At 39.2% G+C, this 21465-nt stretch overlaps 1 protein-coding gene across 3 annotated transcripts in view; it reads left to right on the plus strand.

Moving 5' to 3' along the window:
- Positions 1–201: 201 nt before the first annotated feature.
- The window catches only part of LOC133570860 (caM kinase-like vesicle-associated protein), a 41699-nt gene continuing 20435 nt past the window's right edge, over positions 202–21465 (plus strand). Inside the window, exon 1 of one of the 3 annotated variants that reach the window (XM_061923617.1) lies at positions 202–346. The gene's annotated coding sequence lies outside the window, so the exon portion shown is untranslated. Of the gene's footprint in view, positions 347–17325; positions 17471–21465 lie in introns of those variants that run through there. The other 2 variants (XM_061923619.1, XM_061923618.1) reach the window with 2 other exon arrangements.

Genomic DNA, 21465 nt, shown 5'->3' on the forward strand with positions numbered 1-21465 from the left:
AATGATGCAAACATTGTTCACGAATATTGTTCTTTTTGCCACATGAGTTTCTGGCTGTGACGTCATGCTCATGTGCACGTTTTATTTCCATTAATGATGATTGCAGGCAGCACTGACGCATACACGAGTCGTGTGCGCGGCACACCCCCCACCCCACACACCCCCTCCATCCTTTTTTTGCTCAAGAGCTCGACGCGCGCGCTCTCGTGAGCAAGCTGACCTGTTGGGAATGTTGCGAGGATCCTGCAAGACTTGAACCAGGTCCGGCATTATTATTCACGCCAAAAAGGAAACTAGTACAGTAGAAGGTTGGATATTTTCTTCTACAAGCACTTCTTCTCTGCAGGTGAGCGATAAATGTTTCCACTGAGAGGGGAAAAAAAGATGCTGAACAATGTTGAATGGTCTGGTATTAACCTTCAAACTATATTTGAAGACCAGCTGCTTCTATTTTGCTGGGCGGGACGTTAATGTATTATGTAAAACTGATGCATTGTTTTCCTTTAACTCCAGTCTGGAGCACACAGGCTGCTTCTCGGTTTGTTTTCACAGTCTTGTGGTGTCCCTGCTCTCTCCTCATCATCATCATTATCCTCATCAGCATCATTACGACTTCACACCCAGCAAGTCATCTTCACCACACGGCTCAACAATATGGGCTTGGTAAAGAAAACACGTGGAAGTTCAGAGAGTTGTTCCACGGCAAAAATGTACGTCCAAAGTTAAGCTGCATACTTATGCTTTGATGAATCAATAATAATCTGTAAAAATATATATCGATATGATAAGTTATAGTGTCTTGTGCTGGACTATTGCAATTAGAGTGTCTTGTGCTGGACTATTGCAAATAAAGTTATGTTCTTCTGCCGTTATGTAAAGCTGCGGTTTGATTGCCGTGGAGCAGCAGTCGTCGTCACACCATGCTCTACCAACATACTGTAAGCACTTGGTAACCATGGCAACTAAACAACATCAGAGGGAAGTGGTCAGATGAGCCTTAGTGACGCCAGGAGAGGACACGAATGGTCGTCAAAGAAGCGATGAATTGTCTTTGCATCGACACCAAAACCTTTGTCTCGCTACATCTCAGTTAGTTGTCATAAACGCACGCTTGTATCAAGAAATGATTCTTTGAAGGAGACAAGAAGCTTATTTCTCACAGTTTGGCTCAAACATGAGACCATCTGTCCCGCGTCATCAAGCCTTTAAAGAGGTTTCACTCCGGCCAAAATCTGCTGCTCTCTGTCTCGTTGCCAGCCTGACCAACACACAACAATAATATATTATAATAACTAGGGATGTCCGATAATAGCTTTTTGCCGATATCTGATATTGTCCAACTCTTTAATTACCGATACCGATATCAACCGATACCGATATCAACCGATATATGCAGTCGTGCAATTAACACATTATTATGCCTAATCTGGACAATCAGGTATGGTGAAGATAAGGTACTTTTTAAAAATAATAATAAAATAAGATAAATTAATCAAAAACATTTTCTTGAATAAAAAAGAAAGTAAAACAATATAAAAACAGTTACATAGAAACTAGTAATTAATGAAAATGAGTAAAATGAACTGTTAAAGTTTAGTACTATTAGTGGACCAGCAGCACGCACAATAATGTGTGCTTACGGACTGTATCCCTTGCAGAGTGTATTGATATATAGTGTCAAAGCGCTTTGAGTACCTTGAAGGTAGAAAAGCGCTATACAAGTACAACCCATTTATCATTTACCATTTATATATAATGTAGGAAGCAGAATATTAATAACAGAAAGAAACAACCCTTTTGTGTGAATGGGGAGGGAGGTTTTTTGGGTTGGTGCACTAATTGTAAGTGTATCTTGTGTTTTTTATGTTGATTTAATAAAAAATAAAAAAATAAAATTAAAAAAAACGATACCGATAATAAAAAAACTGATACCGATAATTTCCGATATTACATTTTAACACATTTATCGGCCGATAATATGGGCAGGCCGATATTATCGGACACCCCTAATAATAACATAACGTAATATATTGAATAATATGTTTTTCAAAATCAAATTTTTTTAATGGCTGTTTATGATTCTTACAATGTAAAAAAAATCTCTGTAAATTGTACAATAAATATCTGGAAGCTCAGTCTCCAGATTTGTTCTGTAAAAATAAAAGTGGTACAGTTTTTCTATTTACAGTAATGCAAAGTAAAAAAAAAACGACCATAGATTTTATGGTATACAAAAATGGCAACTCGGTCGCCCAAATTTTACCATACAAATAACAGTGATACAGATTTTCAATTTACAGTAATTAAAGTTAAAGTACCATTGATAGTCACACACACACTAGGTGTGGTGAAATGATCCTCTGCATTTGACCCATCCCCTTGTTCCACCCCCTGGGAGGTGAGGGGAGCAGTGAGCAGCAGCAGAGGCCGCGCTTCGGAATAATTTTGGTGATTTAACCCCCAATTCCAACCCTTGATGCTGAGTGTCAGCCTTGAAGCTGGAATTGAAAGTTTAAAAGTCATTTGAGTAAAAACTACTGGGGACACACAGATTAGTGTGTCTAAATAGTCGATTCTGATTCGGCCCCGTTTACACTGCACACCAACTACTTAACATATTAGAAACCTCCCAAATATATTACGCTATATACATCCATTCATATATTATAATACTTTCTTTTATTTTCATGTAAAAAAACACTTATTATTAAGGTGTGGTGACCACATCTATGATTACGACTTTTACTTTATTTTGTAGTAGTGGTAGTGACTTTCTTGTTCATTTACAGAATCCAGTTAACTTCCTTTGTTTTCACTTTATACCGTAGTCTGAAAAATATGAGATTTGACAGTCAGCTGGAAAAAAAATCAGATTTGGGCCTTTTTGGCCTGTAGTGTAAACTAAGTCGAGGTAGTCCAAATCCGATTGGAATCTGATTTTTTCAAATGTGGCTTCAGTCTAAACGCAATACAACCTGAATGCTACTCGAATGCACCTTTTCTGTCATCTATAGGCAAGCTACGTAATTTGTGTGCGGTGGGAAAAAAACGTAGCTCATCCGCAGAAGTGGATACTTCATCACAACATCCGGTTTCAGTGAACAAAGTATTTTTTCGGCGGGGGAATTTTCAGTGCATCACTTATCAATAGTGCGCAAATAATAGGCCAGTGATGGGCAACGACTTGGAAAATGTAGTAAGCTAAGCTACAATTTATCCTCGATTAAATGTAGCTAAGCTACAAAGGAGGCTATCTCTGGAGAATTGTAGCAAGCTACACGGCAAAAGTAGCTTGCTACATCAAAGCTACATTTAACGGCATTTCTATCTATGGGCCCACATGGATAATATCAATGTTAATGTAACTGAGAGTGTACAAATGCACCCAATAAGGGTCTATTACTATTAACTATCTGTCATTTAGCTGGGGACAGCCTACAACTCCCTCTATGGGTCCCCGCAACACACTGTATGTATTTATTTAGTTTACCTTTTCTTTGGCCCACCCCTATATTGTTATTAACATTCTCTGCCTACAGTAAAAAAGCAGCATCCATCAATATTTTGACAAAAAAAAACAATGACGTGTGTTGTTTGGGAACAGTTGGTAATGGTTATGTGCAGTAAAACTTTTCAGGAACTCAACTCACCTTAATTTGTGTTCCTAAATTTTGTGTTCCACAACTTTGCTTGTAATGATTTTGGTTTACATAGTAAACAACTAAAAACTAAGGTTGGGCATTGTTTTCTCAAACCACATATATTCGCCTAAATATGCGCATCATTGTGGGTTTCCTGGACGTCGTCTTCATCACTAAATAACAAATCGAATCTGTGGGAGAGAATCCCTCTGCCATTTTCAGTTTCTTTTTTTTTTGGAGTCGTCAGCTTGAAGCGTCCGTCTGTCTCCGACTGCCTCATCGTCATGTGATATGAGTTATAATTTTGCTTCCTGGTTTCGATGACCTGCTTTATCTTGCCGCTGATTGGCCAGTCCGTAATGTTTCGTCCTAACTTTAGCCAATTGTGACTCGTCATACAAACACCAACCAATCATGATGGATATCCTCCGTATGCACAGTATCATAATACTACATTATTGTGATAATTATTATTATTAGTGCATCTACTAGGGGTTAAGTTTTCCCTGTCTTTAAAAACTAGTGACGACTATGTTTCAAACTTTAAAGAGGAACTGCACTTTTTTTTTGTAATTTTGCCTTTCATTCACAATCCTTATGAGAGACAAGAACATAGTGTTGTACCGATACCAATATTGTGGTACCGGTACCGGTACCAAAATGTATTTCGACACTTTTCGGTACTTTTCTAAATAAAGGGGACCACAAAAAAATTCCATTATTGGCTTTATTTTAACAAAAAATCTTACGGTATATTAAACATATGTTTCTTATTGCAAGTTTGTCTTTAAATAAAATAGTGAACATACAAGACAACTTGTCTTTTAGTAGTAAGTAAGCAAACAAAAGCTCCTAATTTAGCTGCTGACATATGCAGTAACATATTGTGTCATTTCCATTCTATTATTTTGTTAAAAATTATTAAGGACAAGTGGTAGAAAATTAATTATTAATCCACTTGTTAATTTACTGTTAATATCTGCTTACTTTCTCTTTTAACATGTTCTATCTACACTTCTGTTAAAATGTAATAATCACTTATTTTTCTGTTGATTGGATGTTTTACATTACTTTTGGATGATACCACAAATTTAGGTATCAATCCGATACCAAGTAGTTACAGGATCATATATTGGTCATATTCAAAGTCCTCATGTGTCCAGGGACGTATTTCATTAGTTTATAATCATAATATACATTTTTTTTAAACAAAAAAAGATTTTGTGATGCTTAAAAATATCAATGTAATCATAGTAGTATCAACTACATACACTCCTGTACTTCGTATCATTACAGTGAATGTCAGGTGTAGATCCACCAACCGGTACTTTTTAGAGGCGGTATAGTACCGAATATGATTCATTAGTATCGCGGTACTGGTATATCGTACAACCCTACAAGAACATATTCACATTTTTATTTTTTAGAATTGTAATTATCATTTTAGGTGGCGAGCAATGGTGCTAATCCATTTTGCCTTTAAATCACTCTAAAAATGCATCCAACAAGCCGAAACCAAGAGAGCTAAGTAGCTTGTACAGCTGCACTGTTGACACACTGAGCTGCTGCATCATGATCGCCTGTTAGTTGGTAAAGGTATATTCTAGATTATAAATCATGCCTCTCACCTGGATAGAAAAAGATTGTGGACATAAACTGAGAAGTTGGTCATCTGTGACATATACACGGACATGGCGAGAAAGGCACAAAAGACGCTAGTTTGCGACATCGTTTTTTTTCAACCTTTGCAAGGGTTATGATTAATACTATATCTAAACAGCAGGAATTTAACATCCCATCAGTCGGCAGTAATTTAATTTTTTTTATTGTGTTTTTTGGCTCTCATGAAGACTGCCACACACTAAAAAATGTTGGGTTAAAAAATAACCCAATTTTAACCCAACTGCAGGTTCAGAAAAGGACAACCCCCTTATATGAGTTAATTGAAGTCAACATTTTGGGTTAATTTTTTCAACCCAACTTTTGCATAGAATTATTTAACCAAAAAGTTGAGTTATGATAACCTAATGTTGGGTTATTCCCAACCAAACTATTGGGTTGAATTATTTAACCCAAAAGTTGAGTTGAGTTAACTCAATGTTGGTTGACTCATAACCAGGGGCGCGACGAAAAGGGGGGGTAAAGGAGACGGATTCTAGGGGCCCATGATGGAGGGGGGCCCAGAGAGGCCCCTAAAGATGATGACATTATAATACAGAAAAAATAATGACACTGTGTTGGGGGCCCTGTAAAGATTCTTTTCATGGGGCCCAAAATCCCTAGCGGCACCCCTGCTCATAACCCAACTATTGGGTTGAATTTATTTAACACAAAAGCTGAGTTATGCTCACTACAATGTACTAATAAATAATAATGGATTCGATTTGATATCGCGCTTTTCTATTATTAGATACTTAAAGCGCTCACAGAGAAGTGGGAACCCATCATTCATTCACACCTGGTGGTGGTAAGCTACATTTGTAGCCACAGCTGCCCTGGGGTAGACTGATGGAAGCGAGGCTGCCAGTTTGCGCCTACGGCCCCTCCAACCACCACCTATCATTCATTCATCATTCATTCACCAGTGTGGCAAGGTTGAAGTGTCCTGCCCAAGGACACAACAGCAGCGATTTGGATGTCAAGAGGCGGGAAGCAAACCTGCAACCCTCAGGTTTCTGGCACGGCCACTCTACCCACTATGCCATACCGCCACTACGCTATACTGCCAATGTTGGGTTATTACAAACCCAAATATTGGGTTGCAAAATTTTGCGCTCCTTGACCCAATAGTTGGTTAAAAATTATTAATCTTACTGCTGGTTTGTTCTACTTTTTCCCAACTACTGATCAAAATTATTTTTATTCCATTAAAATAGACTCAAAAGCAAGATATGAGTGACATTTTTTTTTTTTTTTACAAGAATTGCTGTGTATGGTCAGAGTAGTTCTATACAGCATGCTCAAATATTTTATTGTACATTCATAAGATTGTAAATAATGTTAATGAGATGCATCCTTAATAAAATTCCCTTCAAGAAAAATTTACCTTTTTAATTAAAAAAAGCCTTTTACCCAAAAATACGTTACTCATTGAAAATCAACCCAAAAGTGGTTCATAGTTTTGAAAACCCACAAGTTGAGTTAAAATAATACCCTTATAACCCCAAAAATGGATTGCTCTTCATAAAAATAACTCCAAAATGTAACCCAACACTCGCAACTCATAAATTGGGTTATCAAAATAACGCAACATTTTTTAGAGTGCATGATTCGTAGTGATGTTGTTGAAGAAAAAAGCAAACATTATGATGCCTCTATGAAATGAATGCATCGCCGAATTCTTAAAATTATAAAAACAGGTAAATTATACTTTATTATGAATGTGCCTGTTACTATATTACACTTACAGCGTGTACATAAAACTTTGATGGAGTTTTTGAATGTTTTTAGTGCGCTTTTTAGGAGGAAGAGAGCGACTCCAATTTGATCCATTGTTAGTTGACTTTTATTTAAATTTATTTACAATTACAAAGAAAAAGAAAAAAAAACATGTGTGCTTATTTCACATAAGGCATTTGAATTTAGGGTCCTTGAAGGCACCACAGTTATTTGATATGAGATGCAAAAGTGAAACTTAAACATAACTTTTTACAATGCTACACAAATGAATATATCATGTTTTTACCTTCCTTCTATCACCTCATCCTGGTTCGCAAATGTTGTTGCTGTGTGTGTATCATAAATGTGAGCTTTGATAGTGTTATGACGTATGTGTTGAATGCAGTGGTGCGCCGTCAGGGCCAGCAAGGCCTTCTCTGCTGGCGTAACATAACCACAAATCATGATCATTATTAAAGATAAAATGTATAATTTACTTTCCCTAAATTTCCAAAATTATTACTCATATTCAGTTGAAAATGCTACAAAGACAACATATTTGATGTTCAAACTGTTAAACTATTTTTTTTTGTTGCAAATAATTATTAACTTTAAAATTTGATGCCAGCAACACGTGACAAAGAAGTTGGGAAAGGTGGCAATAAATACTGATAAAGTTGAGGAATGCTCATCAAACACTTATTTGGAACATCCCACAGGTGAACAGGCAAATTGGGAACAGGTGGGTGCCATGATTGGGTATAAAAGTAGATTCCCTGAAATGCTCAGTCATTCCCAAACAAGGATGGGGCGAGGGTCACCACTTTGTCAACAAATGCGTGAGCAAATTGTTGAACAGTTTAAGAAAAACCTTTCTCAACCAGCTATTGCATGGAATTTAGGGATTTCGCCATCTACGGTCTGTAATATCATCAAAGGGTTCAGAGAATCTGGAGAAATCACTGCACGTAAGGAGCTAAGCCCGTGACCTTCGATCCCTCAGGCTGTACTGCATCAACAAGCGACATCAGTGTGTAAAGGATATCACCACATGGGCTCAGGAACACTTCAGAAACCCACAGACAGTAACTACAGTTGGTCGCTACATCTGTAAGTGCAAGTTTAAACTCTCCTATGCAAGGCGAAAACCGTTTATCAACAACAGCCAGAAACGCCGTCGGCTTCGCTGGGCCTGAGCTCATCTAAGATGGACTGATACAAAATGGAAAAGTGTTCTGTGGTCTGAAGAGTCCACATTTCAAATTGTTTTTGGAAACTGTGGACGTCGTGTCCTCCGGACCAAAGAGGAAAAGAACCATCCGGATTGTTATAGGCGCAAAGTTGAAAAGCCAGCATCTGTGATGGTATGGGGGTGTATTAGTACCCAAGACATTGATAACTTACACATTTGTGAAGGCGCCATTAATGCTGAAAGGTACATACAGGTTTTGGAGCAACATTTGTTGCCATCCAAGCAACGTTACCATGGACGCCCCTGCTTATTTCAGCAAGACAATGCCAAGCCACGTGTTACATCAACGTGGCTTCATAGTAAAAGAGTGCGGGTACTAGACTGGCCTGCCTGTAGTCCAGACCTGTCTCCTATTGAAAATGTGTGGCGCATTATGAAGCCTAAAATACCAAAATGGAGACCCCCGGACTGTTGAACAACTTAAGCTGTACATCAAGCTTAAAACATGTGTCTCCTCAGTTCCTAGACGTTTACTGAGTGTTGTTAAAAGGAAAGGCCATGTAACACAGTGGTGAACATGCCCTTTCCCAACTACTTTGGCACGTGTTGCAGCCATGAAATTCTAAGTTAATTATTATTTGCAAAAAAAAAAAAAAATTTATGAGTTTGAACATCAAATATCTTGTCTTTGTAATGCATTCAATTGAATATGGATTGAAAAGGATTTGCAAATCATTGTCTTCCGTTTATATTTACATCTGACACAATTTCCCAACTCATATGGAAACGGGGTTTGTAGATGGCCTCACGTTGAACGTGACATTTAGGCGTCCTGTGATTGGATACTCACCGGGACCGTTAGCGGCTGAATTTGAGAACACAGAGTTGAGAGACAGTTGCGATAGCCAATCAGATCGCAAGTTGCTGACAGTAGTTGTTCTGTTACAACTAAAAGTTGTAAACTGCTGTTGTTAAAGTGTGTCATGCTTGTCATTTAATAAACATTGCCCTGCGATGAGGTGGCGACTCTTCCGCCCGAATGCAGCTGAGATAGGCTCCAGCGACCCCCCCCCCCCCCCCCCCCCACCCCGAAAGGGACAAGTGGTAGAAAATGGATGGATGAATGATATTACATGTGTATTTGTCGCCATCATGTGGTTAGGGCAGTTAATATATCTTTGAGAAGTGTGTACCTTGAATCAAACTTTATTGACCCGAAGTTGCATAAGCCAAGCAGAGAAATTTACGGTATATGTTTTAATTGCTGATGCGTTTTAATTGATTTTTAAATGCGCCAGAAAATAACCCGTTTTGTATACTGTTGGTGTAAATGTGTTCCTTTATAGTATTTCTCCAGCAGTGATCATGTGGTGACATTAATGATGGTATTTTGAGAGGTAATCATTGAAGTCAGAGATCCCTGAAGGCCTAGGTGGGAAACGCACGGCCCGCCACTGGTTGAATGAACAGTGAAGTGTTCACGCTGGGTTTGCTGCTACCACTAGAAATGAACAATTGTGTATTTTTGCAAAGGGGTTTAGGTAGGTTTTATGATATTTATCACGTTATATTTGTTAATTATTGTTTAAATTCTACAGAACTGTCAGACAGGTTGTAAAATGACAATAGAATAAATATATTGTTGTATTTGGTGTTGGTGTAGAGCAGCGTTTCTCAAAGTGTGGGGCGCGCCCCACTGGTGGGGAATAGAGACATGACAGGTGGGGCGCGAGGAACGGGAGGGAATTTCACTTTAATTTTTTTTTTTTTTTTTTTTTTTTTTTTAGATTTTTTTTTTTTTTTACTATGCTTTCATTTTCTATACACACTGTAAATCACTTTGTGATTCTGTCTGTGAAATCCGCTATATAAATAAATGTAAATTACTTATTTTTCCAGCAAAATGAAAAGCTGTCCCACTGTCAAACGACACAGTTGCGAGACGTATATGCGACATTGCAAGTGATCTTGAGGAACAACTCGGAGACAAATGAAAAGAAAGTCGTTTTGCTTTACAAGTGGACGAAGCTACTGACAGCAATAAAGACTTCCTGTTCATCGCATATGTCCGCTTTGTGAATGGTGAGTCACTGTGCGAGGATTTGCTGTTTTGCAAATACATCAAAAATAGAGCCTCTGCTGATGAGCTGTTCAAGATAATGGACAGTTTCCTCAAAGAACACGACCTTAAATGGGAAAACTGTGTGGACTTTTGCTCTGATGGCGCACAGACCATGGCAGGGTCAAGAAACAAGCTGCAGGGTTGCGCCAAATGCGCATTGGACACACTGTGTCATTCACCGGGAAGAACTCGCGTCATGGCAGCTCAGCCCCGAACTCAATGAGGTTTTAACAGATGTGAGCGCGGTAAATTTGATCAAAACACGACCACTGAAAGCGCGACTGTTCTCTGCACTGTGTGAGGAAATGGGAGCTGATCATACAGCCGTGCTGTTTCACCATACTTGCCAACCTTGAGACCTCCGATTTCGGGAGGTGGGGGTGGGGGCGTGGTTAAGAGGGGAGGAGTATATCTACAGTTAGAATTCACCAAGTCAAGTATTTCACATATATATATATATATATATATATATATATATATATATATATATATATATATATATATATATATATATATATAAGAATACTTGACTTTCAGTGAATTCTAGCTATATATATATATATATATATATATATATATATATATATATATATATATATATATATATATTTATATATATATATATATATATATATATATATATAAATAAAAGAAATACTTGAATTTCAGTGTTCATTTATTTACACATATACACACACATAACACCAGTGGTTCTCAAATTTTTTTTGTCATCCCCCACTTTGGACAAGGGGGAGTTTTCAAGCCCCACCTGCCCCCATCGGCCTAACAGAACGCTAATGCCAAGCTTAACATTTTCAAATTTATTGAACATCAAGTAACATCAAGTTGTATACATTCAAACTCAATAACATAAAATAACATCAAGTTCAATAATGAATAAAATAACTGTGCAGTTGTGGTATAACTTGCCCATCCATCCATCCATTTTCTACCGCTTATTCCCTTTGGGGTCGCGGGGGGCGCTGGAGCCTATCTCAGCTACAATCGGGCGGAAGGTGGGGTACACCCTGGACAAGTCGCCACCTCATCGCAGGGCCAACACAGATAGACAGACAACATTCACACTCACATTCACACACTAGGGCCAATTTAGTGTTGCCAATCAACCTTTCCCCAGGTGCATGTCTTTGGAGGTGGGAGGAAGCCGGAGTACCCGGAGGGAACCCACGCAGTCACGAGGAGAACATGCAAACTCCACACAGAAAGATCCCGAGCCCAGGATTGAACCCAAGACTACTCAGGACCTTCGTATTGTGAGGCAGATGCACTAACCCCTCTTCCACCGTGCTGCCTGGTATAACTTGCATCAAGTTCAATAATAAATAAAATAACTTGCATCAAGTTCAATAATAAATAAAACAAAAGTGTTATAACTTGCATCAAGTTCAATAATAAATAAAATAACTTGCATCAAGTTCAATAATAAATAAAACAAAAGTGTTATAACTTGCATCAAGTTCAATAATAAATCAAAAAAAGTGTTATAACTTGCATCAAGTTCAATAATAAATCAAATAAAAGTGTTATAACTTGCATCAAGTTCAATAATAAATCAAATAACTTGCATCAAGTTCAAAATAAATAAAATAAAAGTGCCACTTTGCAATCTTTGCAAAAAAAAAAGGAGGAGCTATGCATTTGGCAAGACAGGGCAAGTGACAGCACTTTGCCCCGGGAGAGCCACCTTGCTTCACTGTGAAACACATACTTGCCAACCCTCCCGGATTTTCCGGGAGACTCCCGAAATTCAGCGCTTCTCCCGAAAACCTCCCGGGACAAATTTTCTCCCGAAAATCTCCCGAAATTCAGGCGTACCTGAGTGACGTGTCGACAGCATGTTTTCACGTCCGCTTTCCCACAATATAAACAGCGTGCCTGCCCAATCACGTTATAACTGTAGAATGATCGAGGGCGAGTTCTTGGTTTCTTACGTGGGTTTATTGTTAGGCAGTTTCATTAACGTCCTCCCAGCACGGCAACAACACACAACAACAGCAGTCACGTTTTCGTCTACCGTAAAGCAGTTCGTCTGCCGTAAACAGCAATGTTGTGACACTCTTAAACAGCGCAATACTGTCATCTAATGTACATGCATATGTGACATTAACATCTAGGGCTTTTAGAGAGTGCAGTGCACAACTGCGCACACAACAAGGAGACGAAGCAGAATGCATCATCAGAGAGGGTGTTCAGCATGGCTAGAAAAATAGTGACAGAGAATAGAACAAGGATGGACAATTCAACCCTTAACTCAACAATGAGTAGATGAGTGTTATGTGTGTGTATATGTGTAAATAAATGAACACTGAAATTCAAGTATTTCTCTTATTTATATATATATATATATATATATATATATATATATATATATATATATATATATATAGCTAGAATTCACTGAAAGTCAAGTATTCTTATATATATATATATATATATATATATATATATATATATATATATATATATATATATATATATATATGTGAAATACTTGACTTGGTGAATTCTAACTGTAAATATACTCCTCCCCTCTTAACCACGCCCCCACCCCCACCTCCCGAAATCGGAGGTCTCAAGGTTGGCAAGTATGGTGAAACAGCACGGCTGTATGATCAGCTCCCATTTCCTCACACAGTGCAGAGAACAGTCGCGCTTTCAGTGGTCGTGTTTTGATCAAATTTACCGCGCTCACATCTGTTAAAACCTCATTGAGTTCGGGGCTGAGCTGCCATGACGCGAGTTCTTCCCGGTGAATGACACAGTGTGTCCAATGCGCATTTGGCGCAACCCTGCAGCTTGTTTCTTGACCCTGCCATGGTCTGTGCGCCATCAGAGCAAAAGTCCACACAGTTTTCCCATTTAAGGTCGTGTTCTTTGAGGAAACTGTCCATTATCTTGAACAGCTCATCAGCAGAGGCTCTATTTTTGATGTATGTGCAAAACAGCAAATCCTCGCACAGTGACTCACCATTCACAAAGCGGACGTATGCGATGAACAGGAAGTCTTTATTGCTGTCAGTAGCTTCGTCCACTTGTAAAGCAAAACGACTTTCTTTTCATTTGTCTCCGAGTTGTTCCTCAAGATCACTTGCAATGTCGCATATACGTCTCGCAACTGTGTCGTTTGACAGTGGGACAGCTTTTCATTTTGCTGCGCTTGTCTCGTCAAGTTTGTTCCGCTTAGCCCCGCCCCCATTAGTTACTGTTGCTATGTCTGTCAAACTTTTGCTCCTACCTAGAAATGTAAAGCCCACAGGAAAAATAAGTAATTTACATTTATTTATATAGCGGATTTCACAGACAGAATCACAAAGTGATTTACAGTGTGTATAGAAAATGAAAGCATAGTAAAAAAAAAAAAAAATCTAAAAAAAAAAATAAATAAATAAATAAATTAAAGTGAAATTCCCTCCCGTTCCTCGCGCCCCACCTGTCATGTCTCTATTCCCCACCAGTGGGGCGCGCCCCACACTTTGAGAAACGCTGGGTTAGTGCATCTGCCTCACAATACGAAGGTCCTGAGTAGTCTTGGGTTCAATCCTGGGCTCGGGATCTTTCTGTGTGGAGTTTGCATGTTCTCCTCGTGACTGCGTGGGTTCCCTCCGGGTACTCCGGCTTCCTCCCACCTCCAAAGACATGCACCTGGGGAAAGGTTGATTGGCAGCACTAAATTGGCCCTAGTGTGTGAATGTGAGTGTGAATGTTGTCTGTCTATCTGTGTTGGCCCTGCGATGAGGTGGCGACTTGTCCAGGGTGTACCCCACCTTCCGCCCGATTGTAGCTGAGATAGGCTCCAGCGCCCCCCGCGACCTCAAAGGGAATAAGCGGTAGAAAATGGATGGATGGATGGGCAAGTTATACCACAACTGCACAGTTATTTTATTCATTATTGAACTTGATGTTATTTTATGTTATTGAGTTTGAATGTATACAACTTGATGTTACTTGATGTTCAATAAATTTGAAAATGTTAAGCTTGGCATTAGCGTTCTGTTAGGCCGATGGGGGCAGGTGGGGCTTGAAAACTCCCCCTTGTCCAAAGTGGGGGATGACAAAAAAAGTTTGAGAACCACTGGTGTAGAGGTATAATGTATCATACTTTCAGCTGCTTGTTATACTTGTGTTCTTTTGTCACATCCTGCAGATAAATAAAATAACAAAACTTAACTCCCAGGATAGCTTTAATACATCGCTTGTGTTGGATCCAATTCCCTATATAATCGCTGGTTTGTCTGTCAGTCAGTTGGTTAGTTTGGTAGTTAATAAAACAACTCAAGAGGTTATTGGACCATTTTCATGAAACTTTCAGGGAAAGTTAGAATAGGCATTAGGAACAAGTGATTAGATTTTGGGGCTGATCCGGATCATCATCTGTAGTCAGGCCTTTTTTTACTGTGCTCTCTGAGTACTTTTCTAGTGCTATTGCAGTAAACTAATTTCCCTTCACTGGTTGATTATTTTATGAATAATGAATTGTTAAAGTTTGTGTGTTTTGCATCCGGGGAGGCGACTTTGTCGTCCCCCCTCAAAGCTTTCCGCAATTCCCCGTACGTGCATTTGGAAGCATTGATGAAGAGCTCGTCTTTCCGATCTTTCCGAAAGGCGAAGAGATAATAGACTTCACGAGTCAGCATTATGTGCTGTCATTGAAGGAGAGGTGTTTTCTTCTGAGAACACATTCACACACATTATGGCTGCTTGGCAAGCGCATTATGATGAATATGAATAAAATGATAATTATTTCCAAATCTGCCTGTATGTTACGTTGATCAATATTTCTGATCAGGCATCTTGTTTAAACTGCTGCAAAGGACTCATATGATGAAAAAAGGAAACATGAAGGGTGATTCTATTTCAATTGAAGATGTTTAGTCCTGATCCTCCACTAATGTGGAACAGCAAGTCCTCCCTTAAAGACAGAAGAGGCCTTGCCTTATTATTCAGACAAATGTTGCTGCAGTGAGAGACAAGCTTTCAGTGTTGGAGCGTCTCCTGCCATTAGCTGTCATACTCTGCCTCAGGAAACCTTTTCTTTACTTGTGCATACAAGCAACTTGGAACACAAATAACCCCATGAACTCGTCCCTAGTGGATGTTTTAAAAATACGTTGATTTAAGGAGACTTTATACCTTTAGCTACTAGTGTTGTCCCGATACCAATATTTTGGTACCGGTAACAAAATTATTTCAATACTTTTCTAAATAAAGTGGACTACAAAAAGTTGCATTATTAGCTTTATTTTAACAAAAACAATCTCAGTGTCCATTAAACATGTTTATTATTGCAAGTTTGTCCTTAAATAAAATAGTGAACAGACAAGACAACTTGTCTTTTATTAGTAAGTAAGCAAACAAAGGCTCCTAATTTAGTCTGCTGACCTATGCAGTAACATATTGTGTAATTTTCCATTCTATTATTTTGTCAAAATTATTAAGGACAAGCGGTAAAAAATGAATTATTATTATACTTGTTTATTTACTGTTAGTATCTGCTTACTGCTTCTCTTTTAACATGTTCTATCTACACTTCTGTAATAATCATTTAGTCTTCTGTTGTTTGGATGCTTTACTTTAATTTTGGATGATACCACAAATTTGGGTATCAATCCGATACCAAGTAGTTACAGGATCATACAATGGTCATATTTAAAGTCCTCATGTGCCCAGGGACATATTTCCTGAGTTTATATACATAATATATTTTTTTTTTTTAAATGAAAGCTGTTGTGATGGCAAAAAATATCGACGTAATCATAGTATCGACTAGATGCGCTATTGTATTTGGTATCATTACAGTGGATGTCAGGTGTAGATCCACCAATGGCGTTTGTTTACATTTTGACGCCGGTGAGCTACGGTGTGTAGTGAAGCATGTTTAGCTATTCCTCGTTCTGCAGGGATGATACTTGTAAGAAACTTACTTTATTTGTCACCATGAAGGCAAGGATTAGTGATTTAAAAGTAGCTAAAACACTGCCGACTGGGGCTAAACTTTAGCCGCTAGCTAGCTAGCCATGTCTTAAAGCACTTCTTCCGGTGGCTGTTTCAGTGTTATAACTTCACCTTTATCTTTAGTGTTTAAGCCAAAATGCGTCTGTTCTCTCTTTTCTGTCTACACACATTGTCTGTTTGTAAGTACTCCGTGATTGTGCGCTGCTGAACATGCTCGTCTGCTCGTAAACCACACGACGTGACGACGACGGGGGAGCGGGGGGTACAGTAGTAGTACTTTGAAATATGAGTTGAATTGGTTCTGTGACAAAAATCTTCAATTGCAAAACAGCTTTGGCCATTGAAATAAATTATGATCAGTTTAATCGGTGCTTGCCCCCCCCAACATCATCTCCATTTGAGCATGTAACATCCATCTAGCCATTTTCTACCACTTGTCCCTCTCTGGGTCACGGGGGTGCTGGAGCCTATCCCGGCTGCATTCGGGCGAAAGGAGGGGTACACCCTGGACAAGTCGCCACCTCATCGCAGGGCCAACACAGATAGACGGACAACATTCACAACACTCACATTCACACACTAGGGCCAATATATCCTATTTATACTATCCCCAGGTGCATGTCCCTTTTAAAAAGAAAAACACACTTTTAGATAAGAAATATTGTATAAAACCATTGCAATAGAATGAAGCAAAAACAAGTTAAGTAATGTAATAATAATATAGTAGAATCCCTACTACCTGCATTGTTAGCCGCCACTGCTAGCAGTTTTTGACAATTTAGAATGCACTAGAGAAATTCCGAATTTCCTTTAAAGGAAAACTGCAGTTCTTTAGTTGAAAATTGCCAATTATCCAAAATCCTTATGTGCATCCTCTTTTCTGTGCATCCTGTCAGGAAGTGTTGGTGACAAACCCCAAGATGCAGAGATGGCAGACTTTATGCAGGAAAACATGATTTTAATGTCAAAAATGCAGGGAAAACACGAACCAAGAGACAGGAAACAGGATACCAGGGAACAGGCAACAAGATTCAAGGAAAACTGGAGACAGCAAACAGTCTACAGCATACATTCCTCCAGCACTGACTGGAGGGCGAGGCAGGTATAAATAGTAGCCTGATTGGCAATTGCCACCAGGTGTGCCAGGCTGCCAATCACGGACAGGTGAGGGAAATGAGCCCTCAGGGAGACGTGCAGGAACTGGAACCAAAATAAGAGCGCTGACAGGAAATAAAACACAAACACAGAGGAAAAACCAAAACATAACAAACCTTCCAAGTCAAGTATTTCATATATATATATATATATATATATATATATATATATATACTTGACTTTTAGTGAATTCTAGCTATATCCATCCATCCATTTTCTACCGCTTATTCCCTTCGGGGTCGCGGGGGGCGATGGAGCCTATCTCAGCTACAATCGGGCGGAAGGCGGGGTACACCCTGGACAAGTCGCCACCTCATCGCGGGGCCAACACAGATAGACAGACAACATTCACACTCACATTCACACACTAGGGCCAATTTAGTGTTGCCAATCAACATATATATATTTATTTTATTTTATATATATTTATATAAATAAAAGAAATACTTGAATTTCAGTGTTCATTTATTTACACATATACACACACATAACACTCATCTACTCATTGTTGAGTTATAGGTTGAATTGTTCATCCTTGTTCTATTCTCTGTCACTATTTTTCTAACCATGCTGAACATCCTCTCTGATGATGCATTGCTGTGTGGCACGCACAAAAGTGCTTATTTAAAATGCACTAGATTCTGGAATCTTCCATCTCTCCCTAGCATGGCCCAAAACCGGTCAATCTTTGCTTCCTGAGGAAGATCTTCACTGCCAAGCACTTGGTAGTCCACTACTTCTTCCCGGAGGCTATCCAGGTCCAATCGCAGCTGCGGCTTGGAACTTACAAGCGTATTTCTTTATCTTACTGGTCGTCGGCGTCGCCACAGCTGTATCTACCTCGTTCTTCTGCTTCATCTCCTTGTTGTGTGCGCAGTTGTGCACTGCACTCTCTAAAAGGCCTAGATGTTATTGTCACATATGCATGTACAGTAGATGGCAGTATTGTCCTGTTTAAGAGTGTCACACCATTACTGTTTACGGCAGACGAACTGCTTTACAGTAGACGAAAACGTGACTGCTGTTGTGTGTTGTTACCGCGCTGGGAGGACGTTAATGAAACTGCCTAACAATAAACCCACATAAGAAACCAAGAACTCGCCCTCGATCATTCGACAGTTATAACGTGATTGGGCAGGCATGCTGTTTATATTGTGGGAAAGCGGACGTGAAAACAGGCTGTCCTCACTCAGGTCCGCATGGAGCTGGAGGGGGCGTGGCCTCCAGCTCCGCCTGAATTTTGGGAGATTTTCGGTAGAAAATTTGTCCCGGGAGGTTTTGGGAGAGGCGCTGAATTTCGGGAGTCTCCCGAAAAATCCGGGAGGGTTGGCAAGTATGGACTGAGCACAGCTCATTGCAAAAATTCTCACTCTACTTATACTCTTCAGTTACATCTGTGGTCGTGGGATCTTTCCATTGTGTTCTGCCATGTTGTTCTTTGTCTGCGTACCTGCTAAGGATTATGACTGTATAGTCTGTAGTATTTTTTATATTTTTTCTCAGTCCTACTGCTATCCCTCGAGGCCACCTTTTGTTCTTTGTTTGTTTCATTTGTACTTTTTTCTCCCGCCAGTGACATTGCTTTTTGTTTTCTTGCCCTGCCTGGCGTTGTTATTTTTTCGTGATCTAGTAGTACTACTAGCCAGGATCACAGTCTTTTATTATCACTCACTTTTTGTGTGATTACAACATATTTTTGTCAGCTAGCTACTGGAGTTGCTGCAATTAAATTGTCTTTTAGTTATGACAAAGTTCATGCTAGATCATAAACCATATATAGTATGAAGGTTGTGGCAATAAGCCAAGAAGTTGGTACACTACAAAATTTCACATGCTACCAACTAAAAATCTGCACTGACTGAAGCTGTGGATACCGACTCTCGACGTAGAACCGATCTAAACATCACTAGGAAGACAGATGCGCGTTAACTCTCAGCGATTTTTGCCGGAAGATTATTTTCAATTTAGCAGCTAAAAGCTAGCAGAAATCTCGTACTGAAAAGATACAACCATCCTATCAGCAGTGTTCGTAGTAGCGATAGTTTAATGCAGTGTTTTTTAACCACTGTGCACCGCACACTGAGATATTGTCTGGTGTGCCGTGGGAAATATGCAACTTCACCTAATTGGTCCAAAAAATATTATTTGCAAATCAATAATTATAATCTGCAAATAGTGTGCCGTATAGAGCTTGGCAGGGTAACCATGTAATATTCCATATCAGTAGGTGGCAGCAGGTAGTTCATTGCTTTGTAGAATTTGAAAGGCGTCAAGGATGGTTTGTCGTGATCCCAATATGCAGAGCACAGCGGAAGACAGCGTGCAGTTAAAAAGGTATGTTACGCTTAAACCAAAAACTCACTCCTAATCGCTAAATCCGATGAAATCTTATACGTCTAGTCTCTTACGTGAATGAGCTAAATAATATTATTTGATATTTTACGGTAATGTGTTAATATTTTCACACATAAGTCGCTCCTGAGTATAAGTCGCACCCCCGGCCAAACTTTGAAAAAAACTGTGACTTATAGTCCGAAAAATACGGTATTTCTCTCAAATAGTCTTCAAAAATCTGTCTAAATCTGTGTTAGTGAGCATTTCTTCTTTGCCAAGATAATCCATCCCACCTGACAGGTGTGGCATATCGAGATGCTGATTAAACAGTATGATTATACAGGTGTGCCTTAGGCTGCCCACAATAAAAGGCCACACTGAAATGTGCAGTTTTGCTTTATTGGGGTGGGGTCAGTAAAGCAGTCAGTATCTGGTGTGACTACCATTTGCCTCCCGCAGTGCAATACAATTCCTTCGCAAATCCTTGCAACATGGGGCCGTGCATTATCATGCTGCAACATGAGCTGATGGTCTCAGGTGAATGGCACAACAATGGGCCTCAGGTTCTCGTCACGGTATCTCTGTGCATTCAAAATGCCATCAATATAATGCACTTGCGTTCATTGTCCATAACATGCGCCTGCCCATACCATAACCCCACCCCACCATGGGCCACTGGATTTACAACGTTGATCAGCAAACCGAGTGGGATAAATTAGTCTTTCTCCAATATTGGGGGGACACCATGAATTGATTAACGTGGACCCCGACTTAAACAAGTTGAAAAACTTATTCGGGTGTTACCAGTTAGTGGTCAATTGTACGGAATGTGTACTGCACTGTGCAATCTACTAATAAAAGTTTCAATCAATCAAGCAATCAAAAAAACTTGTACCCCCCGTACCCTGTGGTTCCTACATCCCTGTGCAGGGACATCACTCTGAGCAATGAGTACCCTTGTGGACCACCAACATGACAAACACAACAAACAGTAGTAAAGCAAGATGGCAGACCATCCTTCCAAATTGGTTCATTCTTATGATTCACTTTTTTCTATTTTAAGAACAATATTCATGCTCACATGCAACACGATGTATTACAGGCTCGTTGTTGTTGTTTTTTTAATCTTTTTTTTACAGCCATGACCAATCGTTTGCTTTTGTGGGGTCTTGACTGAGGCTCCAGACAGCAGCTCAGTTTTCTTTGACTCCCACTTCTTCTCTGCCGGCTGCCATTTCTACAGCGATGCTTGCCAAGAAAGCTGTGTTTACCATAAAAACATAGAACGTTGGCCAGTGATAGAAAAGACTCCAACATGGAAGCAGTGCACTCTCTGGCCACAACATTAAGCACACCTGCACAATAGAAAGAGTTTAAATTAATAGCAATCACATATTTGTCAAGGCAGATTTATTATAGTGTGCAGGTGTACATAATCTTGTGTCCAGTGAGGATCACCACATGTCTTGTACAGTATTTAAAATACATGTTTGAATGTCTTTAGCTGACCTTGATGTATAACACTGTAAAAAAAAACTTTTCTAAAAATTAAGCAACATTTTCCAATCATTTTTAATCAAGTTAGGTGAACTTGTATATAATTAAGTTATAGATGCAACAAGATTAGGTATACATTTTTTTTAATAGCCTAGAAATTAATTTTGATTAAT

The sequence above is a fragment of the Nerophis lumbriciformis genome, linkage group LG28 (assembly GCF_033978685.3).
Source record: "Nerophis lumbriciformis linkage group LG28, RoL_Nlum_v2.1, whole genome shotgun sequence".
In the NCBI taxonomy this organism is placed as follows: Eukaryota; Metazoa; Chordata; class Actinopteri; order Syngnathiformes; family Syngnathidae; genus Nerophis; species Nerophis lumbriciformis.